General features: G+C 39.7%; 1 protein-coding gene across 11 annotated transcripts in view; it reads left to right on the top strand.

Annotated features, from left to right (window-relative positions):
• ZBTB20 (zinc finger and BTB domain containing 20) overlaps positions 1-20,773 on the top strand; it is a 687,690-nt gene that overhangs the window by 524,844 nt on the left and 142,073 nt on the right. For all 11 annotated transcript variants that reach the window (XM_080919186.1, XM_080919183.1, XM_080919189.1 and 8 more), the window contains one exon: positions 5,517-5,556. The gene's annotated coding sequence lies outside the window, so the exon portion shown is untranslated. The remainder of the gene's footprint in view (positions 1-5,516; positions 5,557-20,773) is intronic.

The raw sequence follows: 20,773 nt of genomic DNA, 5'->3' as shown, positions 1-20,773 counted from the left end.
ACAGAACACTGCTCTTACATCTTTAAAACACAGACCTTGCTTAAGTTCTTTCCACAGCTTAACCAGTCAGCAGGCCTAAATACCTGATTAATTTTTGTCTTTTGATATGTGGGTGTTAAGTTTTTTCTTTGCACTTTAGCCATTTGAGGGAACCTTTGGAGAGGTGATCACCCTCTATTCATACTGATCTGGATACTTCTCTGTGTTTTGGCTGTGCTCATATTCATTCTATGATCCACTGAAACAAGCATTGTTATTCCCTGTGTTTCTATATTGAAAGGTTTTGTAGTATTTGTGTGATAGCAACAACCTCTAGCAAATGACATTAATGGTACACACTAGAACAGCATTGTGTGCCTTTAATTGATAGGTCACATAATAACAGTGTCAGACCTTTTAAGGACACACACACACACACATACACACACACACACACACACACACACACACACACACACACACAACACCAATTTGCTATAGGGAAAAGTCCTGACACCCAATCCATTTAGAACCTGTACAACTACTACTTCAGAAATTAGAATCTACAGGGGAAAAAAATGAAATTACATCATTGAATGTTCCTAAAATCTGCTGGAGGGGGGGAGCAGAAGAGGGAGGAACAGGGGTGGATATGGTCATGTTTCCTTCTATATATGTATGAGATTCATGCAGAAAAATAAATTATAATTAAAATAGAACCCATCTTAAATATAAATGCAACCCTACCCGCTGCTCACAGAACTGCTGCCCTTACTTCATTTGCTCCCTTGTATTTTGTTCTCTGATCCTGTGAACATCATGAGGAGTCAGGAGATGTGGACGGGGTGGGGCAGGTGTTTAATTGTATCTTGGCAAAGGTTCATCTGTAGGCTATGCCATGCCTAATTACTGAACTTCAGTTTCCACATCCTTTCTCTCTAATGGTGATTACCTTAGCCCATCATCTGAGGCTTAAAGAAAATGTTGTTCACAGCTATGTCATAACATTTATGATTCTTTTATTTCTTGAGATGGATACAAAATAGTATGTTCTCATAAGGCCGACTTCAACATAGGAATGACTACATAGTATTTATGATTTTCTTCCACTGACCAAAGGAATTGAAAACATTTAAACAAAGGGGCTAACATGGTGTTGCAAAGAATCTGTCTGTAACTATGCCCTGTCTTTAATTCACAAAACTTTCCTTGTGTTTAAATATTTTAAAAAAATCTGGAGAATTAAAAACTCCCAAATGCAGAGTGCATGAAATGCCATTAAGTCTAGTATAAGACTTCTTGAATGTGTCACATAAAAGCATCTTGCATCCAGTGCAAAGATGGAACATCAGTTGACAGGGGAGTCTGTGAAGCTAGCACCCCGAGAGGCATAGTTCCTCAGCCTTTGGAAATCCTGGAAGTCAAAGTAAAAAGCAGCCTAGTGTTTGAGAAGACTCCCACATGCAATTACTAAATAAGATATTTCTACAATGCTAAAATATATTTAAACATATACATTTAAATATAAACATTTAAACATTGTTGCTACCGATATAAAACAGAGATACAAACCCACCTAACTTCCAGAACGACTACTGGAAAAGACTAAGACTGAAGACCTAAGAGGTCACTCCTGCGTGCCTGCCATACCGTTACTCTCCTCAGCTAGCAAGATGAGTTTGGAACTGGAGTTCATCTGAATTCCTCAGCTCTGTCATCAGCACTGTGACACATTCCAATTTTCTGATTCATCTGTGATGAATAAGCACTCCGTTTTCTATTCACAGTCCTCAGAGTAACGAATTTTGCGAGTTATGATGAATTATTTCCCCTTCGTTACTGAATTATTATTGTCCCCCCTTAGCAAAGTTAGCTGTACTCTCTGTCACCCATTGTTAATCCACATGCAGAAAAGCCGGCTTGGCCAGTAAGGTGGCCAGTAAGGTGAGTTCAGAGGGTAGACTGGCAAACAGGCTTCTGTTTTTAACTCAGCCAGATACCTCAGCTGGCAAGCAGCTCGGTTTCCTCACCATAAAATGGGTATAATAATAGCCTTTCCTTGCCGCTGTGAAACATTTAGAATGCAAATCAAACCGAACCTGTCTCCTTCCAAATCGAAGCCTAAACCAGCCTGAATAATCCTGAATGAGCCCAGATTTCAAGGAGAAACATCAAGTGGGAAACACCAAAAGGTAGTATAGGTTAGGTAGTGGTTAAAGTGTGTGGACTTTGGAATGGTAGGGACTCACTCAGAGGCTGATGGCTGTGTGAAATAGGGTAAGTTTCCTAGTTTCTGAAATCTCCACTTTCTTCTAGTAAGTGCAGGGTAGCAGTATTTTCCCCTATAATGTGCATTCAGGGATTCTCTCTGACAGTGCCTCTCACACTTGCCCTCAGGCAGTCCTGGAGTTAGAATAGTCCAGCATCTCTCCAGGGACACTGCCCGGCATGCCACAGACAGGACATTTCAGGGAAGTCTGAGGTATTATCCCTGAACATACAGGTTTTCTTTTTTTCTTTCACTTGTCTGTATATTTTTTATTGTGTTGCTGAACTAGAAGAAATGCAAGGCCAAGAAGAGCATCTGTTTTGTTTCTTCTAAAACATCCAAGAAAAAGTTAATGGGGAAATGGATACATGTGCAAAGAACAGTTTAAGTTATTTACACAAAGAAAATCAGCCCTTCAGGAAAATTGCCATGTCTTCGTAAGGGTGCCTCTGGATGCTCCATGTAGCTTGCTTCTTACACATCCCCAGTTTGACACATATGCAAACTAGACACACCTTTCCTTATCAGATGCCTGAAACCACAGTACCTACTCAGAGCTAGGAATTCCTTCCCATTGTGGTAACTTCTCTGGACATTTTTAAAAGGAGATATAAGGGGTAGATAATGGTCTAAGTACATGATATATATCTTAGATGAATTATAACAGAGCCCGTTGTTTTTTGTATTACAAATATATGCTAATAACAATGAAAATATTGCAATGGTCCAATCAAATAGGCCTTAAAAGAGCTTGTATCTCTAGTTATATATCTTTACCAACTTAGAACGTTTTATGTTTTAAACATTTTCTTTACTCCTAGCTTTAGCTTAAACTTTCTATAGACTATTCAAAGAGAATTTTCTTTACTTATTCCTCCCCCAACCTCCAAGCCATGGGTAATCAACTCAGAGGAGTCATACATGTGGGCTTCTTTGGAACCAGACACTCCTTGAAACTTTTTTTGAGCTGTCTGGGGAAAAGGATTCTCCTGGGAACCTGCATCATCTCTCAATGTTGAAAACCACCACCCCTGAACATTATGTAAAGTTAAATTAGGTGAACTAGCCTTTTCAGTTACAATTAAACTACAGTTGGGCCCTTGGAGATTGACACTTCTGGTATCACAAAAATAAGTAACAAAACACTTACTTGGTGTGAGTGCCCACTGCTGGGTTTTAATGTACTGAATTATTTGGTCTTTACAGTTTTATTTCCTTCACTACATATTTGTGTGTTGAACCTGGAATATTCAATGCAAATGTTTAAAATCCTATACAAAACTATTCTACTAAATTATTTGCATTTCACCTGAAAAACACCTTACAGACATATGAGGTGACTGTCACTCGAGTGGAAAGGGAACATATCAATACATAACATTTTCAACTGAGCAAAAGTAAATCCATGTAGATGAATTCATTGTAAAATCACATAGAAGACTGCAATTCAATCAAGATGGAGGGAACCTTTTTACAGTTATAGATATTTACATGAAGTGTGAAATTAAATGTTTAACATTAGTATTCAATTTGGGATCATATTTTTGTTTTGCATTAATATATTAGGACAAATTTATATTCCCCAAAACTCCCAATTTAATTATGTTTTGTCTTAAACTGTAACATATACTAATTTTTCTATCTTAGATTCTTGTCATTGCCAGCTGCGCATCATTCTGTATCGGGGGAGGTAGTTTATTAGTCTTCGGGTTCATCTGATAATTTTCTTGCTAATTTTGTGACTAAGACTTCAAATAGAAAAGTTTACCTGATCAAATATAATTACATAAACACCTGATAATGTTTTTCAAAGATCATGATCTAATTTTGAGTCTTATTTGGTTTATAACATGCAGTAGATAACTGGTAATTGAGCATATTTTCCAGAAAAGTTACTCGCCATAGTTCCCCTTTTCTTTCTTGAGAGATAAATCACGCTCAAAAAAATGGGGGAGGACGAAGTGAGGGTGGGGAAAGAATAATGAGAGGAGGAGAGAGGAGGAGATAAAATGGTGAAAATATGCACAGTGTTTTGGCATGTAGAGAAAACATGAACATATAAAACTACAGTCTTTGAAAACTAGCCCATTTCATTTGTATTTCCAATTTGTAAATACTTTCAATAATTCATATACAACCTAAGTACATTTTCTCCAATTTTCATTAGCCCTATAAATTTTGTGAAAAAATAAGTGAGAGCACAAGAGATCCCAGGTGCCTCTTGCACTGATGTTACTGTAATCCAGGCTGCAGATTTTCGTTTGAAGTCTTCCTGTCCCACAGGGACCATCACCATTCACATCTGCGTGTACCCAGGCAGGTCTAACACTGAGCACACAAGGGAAAACACTTCTCTAGAGCAGCCTCCACCATGGCTCACTTGTCCAGAAAAACTTCTAGAGAGTAAGGCCTCCTGAACTTAGTTCTCTGTTTTGGCCTTTTTCAGTGTGATCGAGTCCCTCAAGATAATATCCTCTGGTAAAATCGTCTTGATACTTTTGGAGGCTTTATGTGAAGTGGTTAAAATCTCCTTGTCAGGGGCCCAAAGTTTGGTATTGTGTATCTGATGTTTTCTGGGGACCTGGAGGAAGGAATTTTGTTACCTTAATTTCTTCTTGTCGAAGAGTTATCTATCAAAACTGGCAGCATTCCAGTAGTAACTGATTATTCGTTTTGTTTAAAGATTGTAAAGATAACTATTAGACTTTTAAAGATAGTCTATGGAGCTATCATGGTGTACTTCCCCAAACCTGAAAGTCTCATTATTAGAGCCATGTTTGGGTGCATACATTTTTATTCCAACCATCCTGCCACAGTATCACCATCAAAAATAGAGCTCTCTGCAATACCAAAATGTTCTGTGTACTGTTCATGAAGGTCATCGCAAGCTACGCATGGCCATTGCACACATGGAATGTAGCTAGTGTAACTGAAGATCTGAATACATAGCTTTTTATTAAAGTTAAGGAATGTAAGGAGACAAGTATAGATAGTAACTACTTTAGTGCCAGACTGCCTCTCTCAGGAGGCTGTCTAATAGAGGTCAGGTGACATCAGGGAAGGTCTTGGTCCTTTTTGTACAGGGTTATACTGGCCTCAGTCATAGCAAGGATGCAGCTCTTGAAAGTTGCTGAAGTTGAACATTAGTGATTTTGTGGCTGCAGGTGACAAAGTGTGGGAGAGATGAGTCTATCAGTGTCTCTAGCTTCTGTGTTTCCTGCTTCATTAGATTTTGAGTTAAATTTTTTGTCTTTTCTTTCATTTTCAGTCCCCTGACCACCAGTCCGCTGCCTGTTCCTGCTCTTCATGTGAGTAAACGTGGCTTCTTTACCTTTAAAAAACTGTTAGATTTGTGAAGACTCTGGGTTTTGGTGTCATGTTTCCGAGTTGACTTTACTGTGGTGTCCAGCATTCATGTTTAGTGCTTTTCCTGTTTGGAGCCAAGTCAGGTAGTGTGCTGGTGGGCTGCCCTCTGTGAGGGAGCGGGCAGCCCAGCCACCAGCCTATGAAAAGACCGCCCTTTGCCTTGCTGCAGCTGCTATTTGCAAAAGTCGCTGCTCTTCTGAACTGAAGCTTACAGTCCACAGGCAGAGCTCAGCAACAGTTGGTCTTTGCTCCTCTCTCAGTCAGTGGGTAATTATTTATTCTTCAGTTCTTCACTCGTCCCTAGGTCCAGCCATTTTTAATTTTAACTTCTAGATCACAGCTTTCATTTATTGACAAAATTTATAATATCCTTTTACCAAGAAGTACAAGCCTGAAAAGTAAATAGGCTAAAATTTGTGTAAAATTATAAAGTCTAGGAAGAAAAATAAAAGAAATCCAGGATTCACATGTGCCTGCAAATTTATAAAATGTACCATTTCTTTTCAGAAAAGACAGGAAATTTTTTTAGGGGAATAAAAAGAAGAAATGGGGAAGAAAAACGATTTAAAATGCAAGAGTGAACATTTATTATCTAAAGACCAAACAAGGCTGTACTGAGCAGATTTGGGTAAATATTACTGTGGACTGCTTATAGGAGATTCTGGAGCAATGAAATAAAAAAATCAAGTCACTATGAGAAGGCACCACCCAAGAAATCCTACAGAGACAGGCAGTCAGTTCATATCCTAAGTGGCCGTGGGTGTTCTGGTAGTTGCATCTCCCTTTGTTCCTTATTCGCATTGTCACCAACCAACCTCTCCGAGTCTGCTCCCTGGTAGTAGCAGTGGTCTGTCCCTAAAGGGATGGGACAGGGTGGGGGTGTCTCTGATTCGGCGTGTGTGTGGCTTTCACTATCATTCCTGGAAGCCTGCTGCAAACATATTTAAGAAAGCAGAATGCGCAGAAAGATGCTAAGGCTAAAGTTGAATGTGACATTTTATCTGGCATAGAAAGGAGACTGATTAGACCCTGAAAAGACGGGTTCTGTGTTATACAACAGGGCTAGGTCCTACCTGGCCCTAAGCCTTCTCATTCCCTGCTGATTCTCAGTGTTGATATAGGGGTCGGCTAATGCTTCGGAGGATGTCAGTGTGCATGCACATGGTTACACTGTGTGTCTCCCTATCCTTCCCCTTCGTTACCTAGCACTGCATAATTCTAGTCCTCTGACTGGCAAATCATTTTGTAACAGCTCTTTTGTGTAAAAACACTTCGCATAATAGCTCAGTGTTAGACAAGGCATTAATCGTCACATCACCAAGATGAGTCAGCACGATGCGATGTACTCCTGCCCGCCTAGCTCAGCTATTATGACGTCAGTGCTTTAGGGCAAGGATCAGACACAAACCGTATAGGAGACCTATGTCACCTAGTAGAAATCAAGTGGGAAGGCCTCTAATTGAAAGGCTATGTTGGTATCATAGGAAACTGTGGAGCTAATTCTCTGCTACATCAGCAGAGCAGCTTCAGTTTTTTTTTTTTTTTTTTTAAGCGGGGTAAGGCTGGGAAAAGAAAAACCTATAACAAGCTAATAGTCCATTCATGTACTCATGAGCTGGTCCCACCTCCAGCCAGACTTCATGATTACTTGCTTGACTTGTTAGAAATCCTGAAGTTGCCTTTATGCCAGCAGGATGATGGGGCCAGTAACAGTCCCGTGTCCTCAAGTGCCCCCATAGACACAGCTGATGGCTCTAGGGGCGGTGCTCTAGAGGCCCGTCAGAAGCAAAGGAAAAGTTCCTTGGGAACAAACCAGAACATTATCCCCCCAGTGCCTCTCTGTCCCGAGTGCCTCCTCAATGACCTCCTCTGGACAGGTGCAAAACTCAGCCTGTTTGACCTTCTGTCCTTGGCGCTGCATCCAGTGTCTCAATCTGGAATTGACCCAGGTTTAAATAGGAGTTGAATAGCTGCCACGATTTTCTGCAAGAGTTTTCTGTCCCATTATTCTTCAGCAGAAGCAGAAAGGAAAACTCCAAATCTCCCATGCTGCCTCAAAGCAGATGACACAGACTAGCTCTGTTTGGGAAGCCCAGTTCTTGTCAGAGAGGCGTCTCTGAAATTCAGACCCAGATATGTTCTCTTGACAGTCCTTTACAATATTAAAGTTAATCATCAGAAGGGTGAGAATGTATTCCCTTACTGATATTCTCCGTTAAAAATATGCTACATCACGGCCTCCATTCCTCTCTCTCCCATCTAACTCTCACTCAAGCCAGTCACCAACCCCTGTGATGTCTTAGAGCTGGGAGTCTCCACCTTCATTACATTTCTAGTAGTCTCCTGCCATGCTTCTAAGAGCTACTGCTACTGCTCGGCTTGGTTTTGATTAATTATGCACAGTTCTTTATTTAGTTTTCAGTCAACAAACATTTATAGAAAGCCTGTAACAGAGCTTGGTTACGGGAACTCCAAGATAAATGAGAAATGCCACCTTTCATTAAGAATGGCACAGTCTGGGGTTGAGGGGCAGTTCATGCTAGAGTACTTGTAGTAAAGCTCAGTGAAGTGAAGCAGGATTACAGGCCTGGGCTTGCCCCACAGCAGTGCAAAAAGAAAGAAAAAAAGCCCTCAGTGTTTTAGGGAAGATGGGCATGTGGGTAAAGGCTGTTTGTGACAGTCACCGGAATGCAGGTATCTCCAAGTGCCTACACATAACAGAAGGTTACTCATGAAGTGAAAATAGTTACTAGGGGTTTACCAAGTGGGCACAGGAGGAGAGAAAGAAAGGGTTTGTTGTTAGAGAAAACAAGAGCATTTCAAAGTGAGGTGGCTCCAAGTAACAGCCAGAGCGTGGTAGGTGGGAGTCAGGTCAGAGGGGCCTCTGATGCCAACCACAAAAGTTTAGACTTGATCTTATGCCCCAAGAAGATATATTAAAGAAACCTAAGGAAACTGCATAAGACCTGAACTGTACAGTGGGCAGAGATGAGAGGTCATTTCAGAGTGCTGACCCAGGCATTAATATTTGTGTAACTCAGGCATATCTTTGCCTGTGGTACAATCCTTGCCTTGCCCTCTAGAAGAAAGGCTGATGTGACTGTGCTGCCAAACTTAACACCAAACACATCCTTATGGGAGTTCCACTGAAGGCCTCAGTCTAGCATCACGCCGAGCTGCTGCCTACTCATCTTGAGATGTACAGAGTTCTGCCCACAGAGAGCAAGGGACAGGAGAAAAGAGAATCTAAGAGACAAAAGCATTTTTAAATAATGGCTCTCTAAAGTCAATCAATCCCTGATTTCCTGTCATTTTTCCATTGCTGCCTTTTTCTAAGCAAAACTTCCAAGCCATTGAACTGAATTGCAACTTATGCACAGCCGGGTGTTGAAACAATTCAGTATATTCATTCCTTCTCTCTGAATTAGAGTTCACCATAAGTGTGCTTTTCTCTCGTTCACTTTGGGCTGCCAGGACAATTTAAAGGAGAATTTCAGCAGCTTGTGTCTCACGTATCATGTTCTCTTTGCAAACTGGAGTGTATGCGTGGGTGTGTTTAAGTTGTCTCTATATTGCTTTCTAGAAAGGTTTGAGAAGATGCGCAAGATGAAGAATAGGGACCTATTAAAAACCCAGATCCCCCAGTGACCTGAGTGCAGAACGTAGGCTGGTGATCAGATGGTCAATTATGTGTTTGTCAAAACACAGTGGGCTGCATTCCAGACTGCCAGCTTTGGAGGCCCAGCTTCTGCCAACCAAATGTCATCTGGGAACATGCAACACTGGGCACTGTGAAGGAGTTTGAAATAGACCATGCCACAGCCAACCTACTGCCAGTCTTAGAGCACCAATATGGCATGCACAGCCGGGCCCCATGTTTCAGAGCTCAGGAATTCACTGTACTCCATTCAAGGGGTCGGATGGGTTCATGTTTTCAAAGCCTGTGTTCTCTGGTTTGAACACTGTGACTTGTTCCTCAGCAATTTCCAAGGGATTTTTCCAGTCACATCTCTGGAAACCTTTCTTTCTATGATGCTTATGAGAGCCTTGTAAAATGTCCCCAGAGGAGAGGGGTAAAAACAAACCTGCTCTTACAATGACTGTGACTCCTATAAGGGATTCCAATTCTAAGGAAATTACATTAAAGGTGCTTAGCTTTTAAAATATCAGGAACCACCTTGGCAACTTATAAAAAGCAGAAGGGCTTTGCCTATTTTATAAAGTGATTTGCATATACCTGCATAAATAATGTCCCCACCTGTACTTTTATGCATTTAGGTTGAATAAATTAAATTCAGTGATCTTTAAAATATTCTGTGCCTTTCATTGCTCAGATACCATTTTCAAGACCCTTCCTCTTCACCCCACCCCCACCCCAAGATTGTAGTGGCTATTTGGTTTTTACTCTTTTGGCTAATTCTGAGAACTAAAGTACACTGCACACCAGTCTACAACAATCAGAAACATTATCTTCCTCTGCTTGAATTTCTCTTTTCATTTCTATCATGGAGCCAAGTAGTACTTATTATTCACAAGAGTAAACGAAGAGTATACTGTCAATGTGGAAGCATAACGTTATAGGTTAACACACAGCTCAGAGATATCAGCCTTGCAGGATTTTTATATTGGCCTTTCCTTTCCTTTCTTCCCTTCTTCCTTCTTTAGCTCTCATGCTGTTTCCCTGTCTCTGAACAAGGTCTTATTATGTAGTACTGGGCTGCCATAATTGGATTCATCTTTGCTTTCCTTGGCCATTGGCATGATCTTTCAGAAACTGCCTGTCTACCAACTCCTATCAGTTATAAGTTGGGCCTTCACATCAAAGCCTGGTCAGTAGGCCAGGCATAACCACATTCATCCTACAAGATACTAAGCATGTGCTGTTGTTTGAGAAGAATCATACTTAGTGGACTTAAAACACATAGTTGCTGTGCTTGCTTGTAATAAAGGAACTTGAGGTTGAGTTGAAAAAGGAAGTTAAACTGATGAGTATGTTTATATGCACATAAGACAATAAATGACTTCATTCCAAATGGAATGATATAATTCGGAAAGTTCTATAGGTTTTATTCTCAAAACTGAGCCTTATAAGCTGAATTTTTTCATGTAAACTATGATTTGGCTGGATCTTGAAAAAGAATAAAATGTAAAAAGGAAAAAACAGTAAGATAATGATATTTGAAGCAAAAAAAAAAAAAAAAAACTGAATGCTGGAATCTCGAAGTGGTCCTTAAGTTAACACTGGCTTTCCTCAGTCAAGATCTAAGACTTGATCTTAGAAGAAGAAAGAGAAAGATAAAAGGTCTGAGAGATAACCCACCAGCTAAAAGCATCAGTAGAACAAACTTTACTGCCTAGATTCAATCCCCAAAACCCATATAAAAACACAAGAACAGAACCTCCTCCACACAGTCATCCTCTGATCTACACAGACACACACACACACACACACACACACACACACACACACACACACACACACGCTGTGCATACACAAGCACACCATATGCATGTATACAATAGAAATTAATTAATTTTCAAGCAATTAAATTTCAAGCAATAAAAATGGTAACTGAGGGGCTAGAGAGATGGCTCAGTGGTTAAGAGCACTAACTGCTCTTTCAGAGGTCCTGAGTTCAAGTCCCAGCAGCAACATGGTGGCTCACAACCATCTGTAAGGTGCCTTCTTGTGTGTCTGAAGACAGCTATGGTATAATACTTGTATATAATAAATAAATTCTTTTTAAAATGGTACCTGAGAATATATTTTTATAACTGTTGGTTGGAGGTGTGACACAATAGTAAAGTCAAAATGAGCTCTGTGACTCTCTAGCCTTCACTTTAAATGTTTAAAAACATGAGAAGATGTATGAGGATAAGAACAGCACCTTCCTAGGTCACTCATTTCATAGTCTGAGTGGGAAAGAAAGAAGGATACTAAAATCCTGCCCATACACAGTTTGATAGTCCCATTGGACCTGGTTTGAAACTCAAACCAAGGACTATCTTACCAACAAAATAACTTATTCTGTGGGTCAGAATAAGAAATAAGGTAAGAAAGAAGCAGGAGAGGGTTAGAAAACTGATTTGAAAACTAGGTATAAAGTCGGTACATTCTTACTAGCCCCAAAATCCACAGCCTGGAAAGCAAGAGGGTACAGAAGTAAGGAAGATAAAACCTGAACTGGAGCCAGGGGGACAAGCAGAGTCTCACTTGTCTAAGTGACACCTACGGGTCATAACCAGGGCTCTATTGTCTGTCCAAGATTTTTTTTGGGGGGAGGGTGGCACTTTTCAGAGTCTCCACACTGCTCCAGTTAGAACTTGAAGGAAGCAAGCAAAAAATGAAGCTGGTTATCTAAGTAAAGCCTATTGGAAGGAAAATACAATGCTTGTATTTCTGCTTAAACCAGTAATAACAGTATTTACCGAATGACTGCCTAGCTTTGGATAGTGTGCTGTTTAGATCAGTTATTGGATTTAACTTTTTAAAGTATTACTATTAAGATATGCTCTTACTAGAATTGTATAAATGAGGAAACTGAGATTTACCAAGTTTGATTAATTTTTCCACAAGTACTTAATAAGTGTTAGAGATAGAACTTGAATTGGGGCCATCTGTTCTTAAAATTCAAGGCCAAATTTCATTCAACACAGGCAAGTGTCTACTAACATTACAGAGCTAATGGTGACAAAAACAGACATTGCCACTCCTAGACCTTACAGTCTGAAGGTTATAGTTCAGATAGTAATTAAATGGTCAGACAAAGAACATACACTTTCAACCTGTTCTTACTACCATGAGAAGGAAGTACCAGATGCTGTAGGAGTGGCATCTAAATGAGTATGGAAATTTCCAGAATCCTTTCTGAGGAAGTAGCATCTTATCTACTATCTAAAGAGACAAAGCAAGAAGTGAGGTTGGGTAATAGGAGAGGAGTCTAGGCAGGGGGAGCACCATATTTAAAGGTCTTAAATAGAGTTTGAAGAAGAGAGTGAAGAGAACAACCTAATCTGCAAATGAAAATATTCCCAGGGCCTGACGATCCTGCGTTCTTTGAAGCCATATTAAAGATTTTGATCTTTTTTTTTTTAAGGATATTTGGAAAACAAACTAAAGAAAGAACATGTTTTGGAGATCTGAGACTTTTAAGAATTGGAAATACAGTCCTGTAATTTTTTTTAAAGTGTGTATAGCTATTTTATTGGTAATTCTCCCAAACAGGAGATAGTCCAATTACCTTCAGTGAATGAGTGCTTAAACTGTTGCACATACATATGAGATACATTCATCACTAAAAATGAGGAGCAACTTGAATAAATTTCAAGAATATTTCACTGACTAAAATCTAAAATGGTCAATGTCAATATAACAAACTATTATCTATATGTGGCACTTTGGTACTGACAACATTATAATGCTAGAGAGTAAAGTTGTCATTCATAGAAAAAGGAGGTGGATGTGGTCATGGCTATAATAGAAGTATGAAGACATTTGCAGTAGACAAGAGGTACCCACTCAAGGTCATCAGTGTGCAGTGGTAAAAGATGCTTTTAGAATAAATTAAAAAAAAAATGATTGAGAAGCCCAAAATGAAAACTTAAGCAACATTTACTGTTATCTGGGAGATATAATAACTCAGTAACATACATGTGGGTTAAGGAAGAACTGAAACTGTTGTAGAAACTCAGGAAGCATGGAAACAGAAGGCAAGGGGAAAGTATTTCCTGAGAGAACAAGGAAGAGCAAGGTTGAAACCAGTGCATTCAATGAATGTATATGTAGATTACTGTTGACCTCAGCAAAACTCACTTGATTAGAGTCATAGAAAGATAACTTGTTTGTGATTAAATGAGGAGACCGAGAGGTAAAGAAACACTGACTATAAATATGGATAAGTATATGGTGCCTTGCTGTGACAGCAAGGGAAATGTACTATGTGGTGGCTTGAGGGAAGACACAGGTCAAAAGAAGTTGTTGAGAATGAAAGCATTGGTGGTTTGCATGCATGTGGGACGTCTACAGATGAGAGGTGAGATTCAGTGTACAGGAGAGAGAGGAAGACACCATATTTAGTACTAGATGGTTCTTTATAAGACTAGAATATGAGCACAAGAGGAGGGACACCTATTATTTGACAGAAGATGCAAAAGCAGATGCCAACCCTTGTATAGGTTTGATGCTGACAAATGATGAGGTTTCCCACATAATGGCTCCTAAGGGGGTGAGAGCCTGCCAAGAGTAAGTGGTGAGGAGATCTGATAAACGTTGAGGTTTGAAATAGTTCTGGGCAAAAGGGGGGTTGCAAGTTGACCAGAGCAGTACTTTCCTTGGCACACAGAAGACATAGCTACTTCTCTTCTCCCCAGCCCTTCTCTCCATAGCCAAACTTGATGGGTGCCCGTGCTTTATGGCTTCCCCATGGATGGTTTGGCTGCTCATGAGATGCCATACAGATTCCATTCTCTATACCATCTGTTTAAACATGAAGAGTTCCTGTCACATTGCCTTACTTCGAATGTGCATCACACATGCATGCATTTGCATGACAATTCTGATTTCTCATCACTTTATAACAATATATGATCAATTAGGAATAAGTAGATAAACTACTTGAAGTTTAGTAAAATGTGAATTTTCTCTTAAGTTTTAAAAGCTGTCTTCTGATGACACAAAATGGCTATTTAAGGGACAGGGGGAGACTAGAGAGAGGAAAAAGAAGGAAAATAGGGAAAGAAGAGAAGGGAAACTAGTGAACTATAGAAGACCTAATACAAACCTCATCTTTCATTTTTAAGGGACCTCCCATTTGAGAGAAATTTAAAAGGCTCTATCGCTTACTGGTGATCTACACTGGTGGCTTGAATGAGATATCCCCCTTAAGGTCATATAGATGAAAGCTTAGTCATCAGGGTGTGGCACAGATTAAGAGGTGTGGCCTAACTAGGAGAGGTATGGCCTTGGAGGAGGTGTATTACCACAGGAGAGGGTGCAGGGATGGGGACATTGAGGTTTCAAAGGCCCACACCAGAATCAGTGTTTTCCCCTCTCTGCTTGTGGATCAGGATGTAAAGGTCTCAGCTATTGCTCCAGCACCTGTCTGTGTGCTACCATGCTCCCCCACCATGACAGTAATGGACCAAACCTCTGAAAGTGTAAGCAAGCTCCATGCCTTGGTCATGTTGTCTCCTCACAGTAACAGAGCAGTAACTAAAACATGCACCTTCCACCTCTGCAAATGGCTTCCACACCTGGAGATATACCAAGTACCAAGGTCACTGAACTCCTGCTAAAACGTGAGAAAATGCCCAGAGCATCAGGGGGAAGGAAGGCTCCTGTGCCCATAGATGTTGAACACTGGGGAAGAAGCTAGACGTAGATGTCTAACTCCCCTGGGGAAGAAGGGTGGTGGCAACAGTGGCCTTTCCTGTCTAAGCTCCTGCCAGTCGGTTGGCTCCCATTAGAAAGTGACATTAGGGCCATTTGACTAAAAACTAAATTACAGATACATCTGGGGTAAAATCTGACAGCTGTTGAGTAATGCAGCTGTATATTTTTTTTAAATATTTACTTCTTTCATGATTCTATAATTCACATTTATCATAAAATATCAAGAAAGTATAATGTAAATGGGAAGCATCAATAACCCCACTCACTGTGTAGAAAACAAAAACCTGTTATTACATATTTTGGTCACCTTCTTGTCTCTACTCTCCATTTTAAGATAATAAAGCATGAAGAATGTATAAAATTCTGTTATATTTTAACTTAATAGTATATAGTAAATACTCCCTTGCATAATTACAGGCTCTTTGTAATATCACCATAACACCTGAATAAACCCCTACCTTATAAAACACCCAGAGTTTAACCTAATAATGACCTGCCAAGTATTTAAGTTATTTATAGTATTTACTTATATATTTTAAATTTCTTTAAAGTAAAAACTATACTATATTTTATCAAGCTGTGGAAATACAAAGTAGAAACCCGAAGCAAGGGGTCATGTTACAAACCAAGGAGTTAGTCAGGCAGTGTCACCTATTAAGAAAGCAGCCATGGGGGGTGGGGAGGTGGCTTAGTGGTTAAGAGCACTGGCTGCTCTTCCAGAGGTTCTGAGTTCAATTCCCAGCAACCACATGGTGGCTCCCAGCCATCTGTAATGGGATCCAATGCCCTCTTCTGGTGTCTGAAGACAGAGACAGTGTACTTATATACATGAAATAAATAAACACATTTTAAAGAAAAGAAAGCAGATATGAAGTATGAATGACTGGGAAAATCATATTGGATTTAAAAGTAGTTGTAGGATTTACCTGAGCTTTTCTTCCCCCCAAATTAGATGCTTTAAATTTTCATTGTAAAACTTGTGCACATTTCAGGGTTTTTAATACACTTGATTTTAGCTCAAAGGATAAGAAGACATAGGTGTTTTTACTAGTTTTACAGTAAAACTCTTCAAGATCTCACACCCCAGAGACAATCTCTATAAATACATGGGAAATAAAGTTTCATGCATATCTATTTATCTATTTTTTATTATTATTATTTCTCCTTTGTCTCTTTCCAAAAGGAAAGGAAAAAAGAACCGTTTTGTAGTCTGCTTTTCCACTCGGCTTTGTAAGTCATTTGCCATGTTAATAAATACAGATCTGTGTGATCTTGACAGCAATATTGTACTCCAGTGTATGAAAAATACTCAGACTAAGTCGCTCATTGATGGACACTCGTGATAATTAGAGCTGTTTCCTCACTCTAAACCACTGCTGCAGTAGCTGTCTTTATACACACACAAGCATACATATTCTTTAACTCCGTTTATGGATAATTTTCACGGATACATTTAAAGTTGAGGAATTGTTAAAATAAAATGTGTATGTCGCTGCACTGTTCTGCAGTAAGGTTCAATCAACCTATTCTTTCATCAACCAAGAAAGGTGCTCCCCTTTCACTGTGTCTTCATTAGTTCTGCATTCACAGTTGTATAAGTACAGCATTTTTAACTAGGGATATGGAATATGTTTTCCAAGCATAAAACCCAAACCTGGATACTTTAAACTGCATTAAATTTCATTACATGGAAGTAAAAATTGCTATGGAGAAATTCTTTTAACCTAGAAAATTATTTCTGAGAATTCTCTAATACCTTAAGAGTAACTATAAATCAACAACAAAAATATAAATTTTTAAATTATTTTCATTAATAGAACATAGGCTTTTATATTTGAATGATTTACTTTACTACTTTGAATCATTTTATATTAGTCATTATTTTTAATCATTTTCATATTATCTTAAATCACTATTATATTATTCAAAATGATGTTATGAACTTAAATTTGTAGCCTTTAAGTAAAATTTGGAAAGGGCAGTTGATCAACCTGGCAGCCTGTAGTCCTGATCCTCATTTTTTTGTTGTTGTTTTGGAGGGTTTTTATTATTCTTATTCATTTTACATTCCACTCACTGCCCCCTCCAGGTTTCAAGTTTTAATCGAAAAAACAGTGCTCATTAAAAATCAGTCAGCTCAGGCTCTGTTACCCCAACTCTGATAGCCACACCCAACCTCACTACTCCCCCTAGGGTGCTAGGAGGAACCTAGCACTTCCCGCCTGTATATATGCCTGTGCTAATCTGGCATCCCCATCCTCCAAGGTGTTCACTCACACAAGTATAAAGTATAGAATGTTCATCTGCGCTCTCCTGTCAGACTCCAGAATCCACAAATCATTGGGAAGGGAAAATGCACACTGGTGACATTGCCTGATCCATGTCTCCAAGGCAGGATTGACACTGTTCTTCTACCAGATGTAGACAGAGATTTCTGGAGGTTTGCTAGAGGTCATACCATCATAGTCCTTCACCTTTCTTCTCCCTCTGACTCCCATGTGTGTTACTACATACTTAACGAAGTGGAATATGTTTTCTAGTAACTTGAAGAATGTGAAAGATACCAGGAAAGCAGATACGCCACACTGACAGTGTCACCACAGCATCCACAGCTCACACTGTGACAGGTTGTCTTCCGTGTCTCAGGATAGAGAGCATCTGGACTCTCAGGGCACATTCTCTGGGCTTTTCAAAGGAGCAGGAGTTGTACAAAGCTGTTTGAGTGATAGTTGGAATATTCCTTCAGCACAGGAAGTGCAGTTGCAGATGATAGAGGGGCAGGTTGTTCTAGGACACTTTTTCTTCCCTTTCCAGACTACGTCCACAAAAGTGTCCTGTCTTGGATCCTTACTCATCGTTTCTTCTGGTATGAAGTGTTGAAAACAAGTGAAGCATCCTTTCCTGAACATCATTTGGAGAATAATTACAAAATATTTGTTTAGAGCTAACGTATTTGCCTTTTTACAGGATGAAAAGCTAAAACACGTTCTCCTTTAGTCTCTCCTCATAAATCTCTAGTCCTTTTTGGTACATGGAACACAATTATCACCTCTAATTTAGAACTCATTCTTTAAGTGACAGAATCAGGTGTCCTTTAAGAGAAAATGAATAAAAGGTGTGCTGAAGCCCTTTGATATAGTATCCATCAGAGTGGTCCTCACATACTGATAAAGGACACAAAAGGAGCAGTGTAAGGCCGCCTAGCAGAGAACCTATTTCCATCTATGGCCACCATGCTTGAATCATATTCACTTGATTCACTGACCATCAATAGCTCTACACATCCATTCATTGACACAGGCCTACAGCACTGCACTGTAGGTAAAGAATACTAGAAATCTAAATACCACATAGCTTACCTAGTGTGGGTAAAGTACCTCTGGTTAGTGTGTGTGTGTGTGTGTGTGTGTGTGTCCCCGTCCGTCCATGTCTCTCCACTTCCTTCAACACTCAGTATACTATAAAGGGAGAACAGGTCACTCACCCCCAATCCTTTATCTACCTAGAGAAAAGGGACAGGAGCAGTTCAAGCATATAGATTCTTATCTGGAAAAGTGCTTTAGATATCTGAATCTGAAGGAAACTGGGAGAAATATTATTGACCACTATTATTTGGAGTGTCTCCCATTAGCAAACACTTAAAAGACATCCTTTTTGAGCTGTGGGTCATGGATGGCTTACCTTCTTTCTAAAAAAAAAAAAAAAAAAAAAAAAAAAACACCCTATGTTTGTTTGCATAGTTATAGGAATTAAGATCTCCAAGATCAAGCAGACTCATTTTCTGATGTGGAATTCTGTACGGAGATGGTACTGTTTGTCATGCTGGAACTTACATAGCCAAAGAGATGGAAGCAGCTCCCTCCTACAGCTACATAAGGATGTCAGCTCATGAAGGTTCTGCTCTCCAAGCTCCTCTCTGCCCCTCTAGGCCTCACCTCCTAATGCTATCACATGAGCTATTTCATTTCAATATGAGTTTAGGAGGACACTACTCCCAGCAAAGAAATGAAGACCAGCATAGTCTTTTGGTTAGTTTCAGCCTCTCTCAATGAAAGATAAGTTCTTTAGCGTCAACACAGAGCTCTATATGGGGAACCTGCTCAAAATGTTCATGGGCTTTGAAACAGGAAATGATGCAAAGAGAAGCCAGAATAACCTTCACTGCACCAGCCACCCAGAATGAATTAGAAGCTAGTCAAGATGGAATCAAAAGCATGTGCTCTAGCCACACCTGGAACCCCAGCAGTGATGGGTAGAAACAGAAGTGCCAGAGTTCAACATCACCTAAAGTCCTGACTACCTGGGAGCCTAGAAACAGAAGGTTGTAGAGTTCAAGTCTAGCTTTAGCCCAGGCTAACTGGGAGCTGTCTCAGAAATCAAAAACAAAGCATGCACTTTAAACACTAATTTGTTAAAACAATGTCAGGTTTTAAATAGTCCTCATCTTCTACCGAAATCACTTCTGTAAGTATGACTTTCTCTACAAAGAAAGATTCCTCTATAGCACATTAATATAATTACAGCAGGATAGTATTCAACTTGGCAGCCACAAATAGCTTGCACAGGTGAACACAGGGTATAAGTAATCTAGAAGGTGTGGTTGTAAAATTTGTTATCTTCCAAAACTACTCTAGATTGCTCATGTTACTTCCATTCTCAGCAGTACTCACTGGTAAGAGCTCTTCATTTTGATACATTGGTATTATCCCTGGGTCATGTATGATCTGCACACCTTCTGTGTGCCAGCGCCTCAAGGGACTTCCATAGTTGAACACACATGCAGGCACACACAAACACACACATACACTTTCCCTATTGATCTGGGCTTTTCTTCTGTCCATAGAATGCATTACAAATCTGCTTTTAATGGGGCCTTTCTGTATCCCCACAGAAATATTTCTGGTGCTCTCCTGTTCCCAACATTTGCTGGGTGCACATTTAATATGTGCTAGCTTACTGTCTGAAGATGGAATCAGGGACATTTACCTGCACATGACAGTGCTTTGGCTCTTGCAGTTGCAGAACTTAATGTATGTATCAGTAATGAAAATCTTAATTAAGAAAGCTGCATCATTGTCCAGGAACACTCATTTTTCTCCCCTGCAAAGCCCTTTGTGTATTGCAGTCTATACCTGGTCCAGACAGACAGAGCCCTCGAAGAGCTTGTCTGGCAGATCTTCTTTTGATTATTAACAGCTAGCAAATGACAAAGTCTCACTTCCTTTTGTCTTGAAGCCGAGGCTTGGAACAGCAGAGCACACAATGTACTGTGTTTTGTTTGTGTTTCTTGAAACTTGCCTTTATTGCGCTGGTTTCAAAATCCGGCAGTGTTGATCAAAACTAATTTAGGTAACTTAGAGTTACCAAAACACTAGCAGATGCGTATTTACACATGTGAGTATTCTCAGAGAACTGAAATGTTCCATATAGAAATGATGCAAGAAAAAAAAAATGAGAAGGGACAGTTTCAAGCTGTCTGCTCAGGTTTCAGGGACCTTTGGTCTCCAAAGCCAGAAAGCTGCAATGTCCCCATTTGTGTGACCTCAGCAGTTACTTCTCTGCCTGTGCCAGTGTGCCTCAGCCAGTTTGCCATGCTGTTACGTAGTAAATAGGAGCTTTGAAAGGTGGAGTAACTGTGTACAGACAATAATAACTATACCCATAAAAACTGAAAGACTTCAAGAAAGCCCTTTGAAAAGGTGGCCTATAATTTAATTATCTTTATGAAACAGTACTCAATTGTATTTTAATAATGCTCAAATCATAAA

The sequence above is a fragment of the Micromys minutus genome (genome assembly GCF_963924665.1).
Source record: "Micromys minutus genome assembly, chromosome: 7".
Classification (NCBI taxonomy): domain Eukaryota; kingdom Metazoa; phylum Chordata; class Mammalia; order Rodentia; family Muridae; genus Micromys; species Micromys minutus.
Note: the sequence above shows the minus strand (reverse complement) of the source record. Positions and strands in the feature narration are given on the sequence as shown.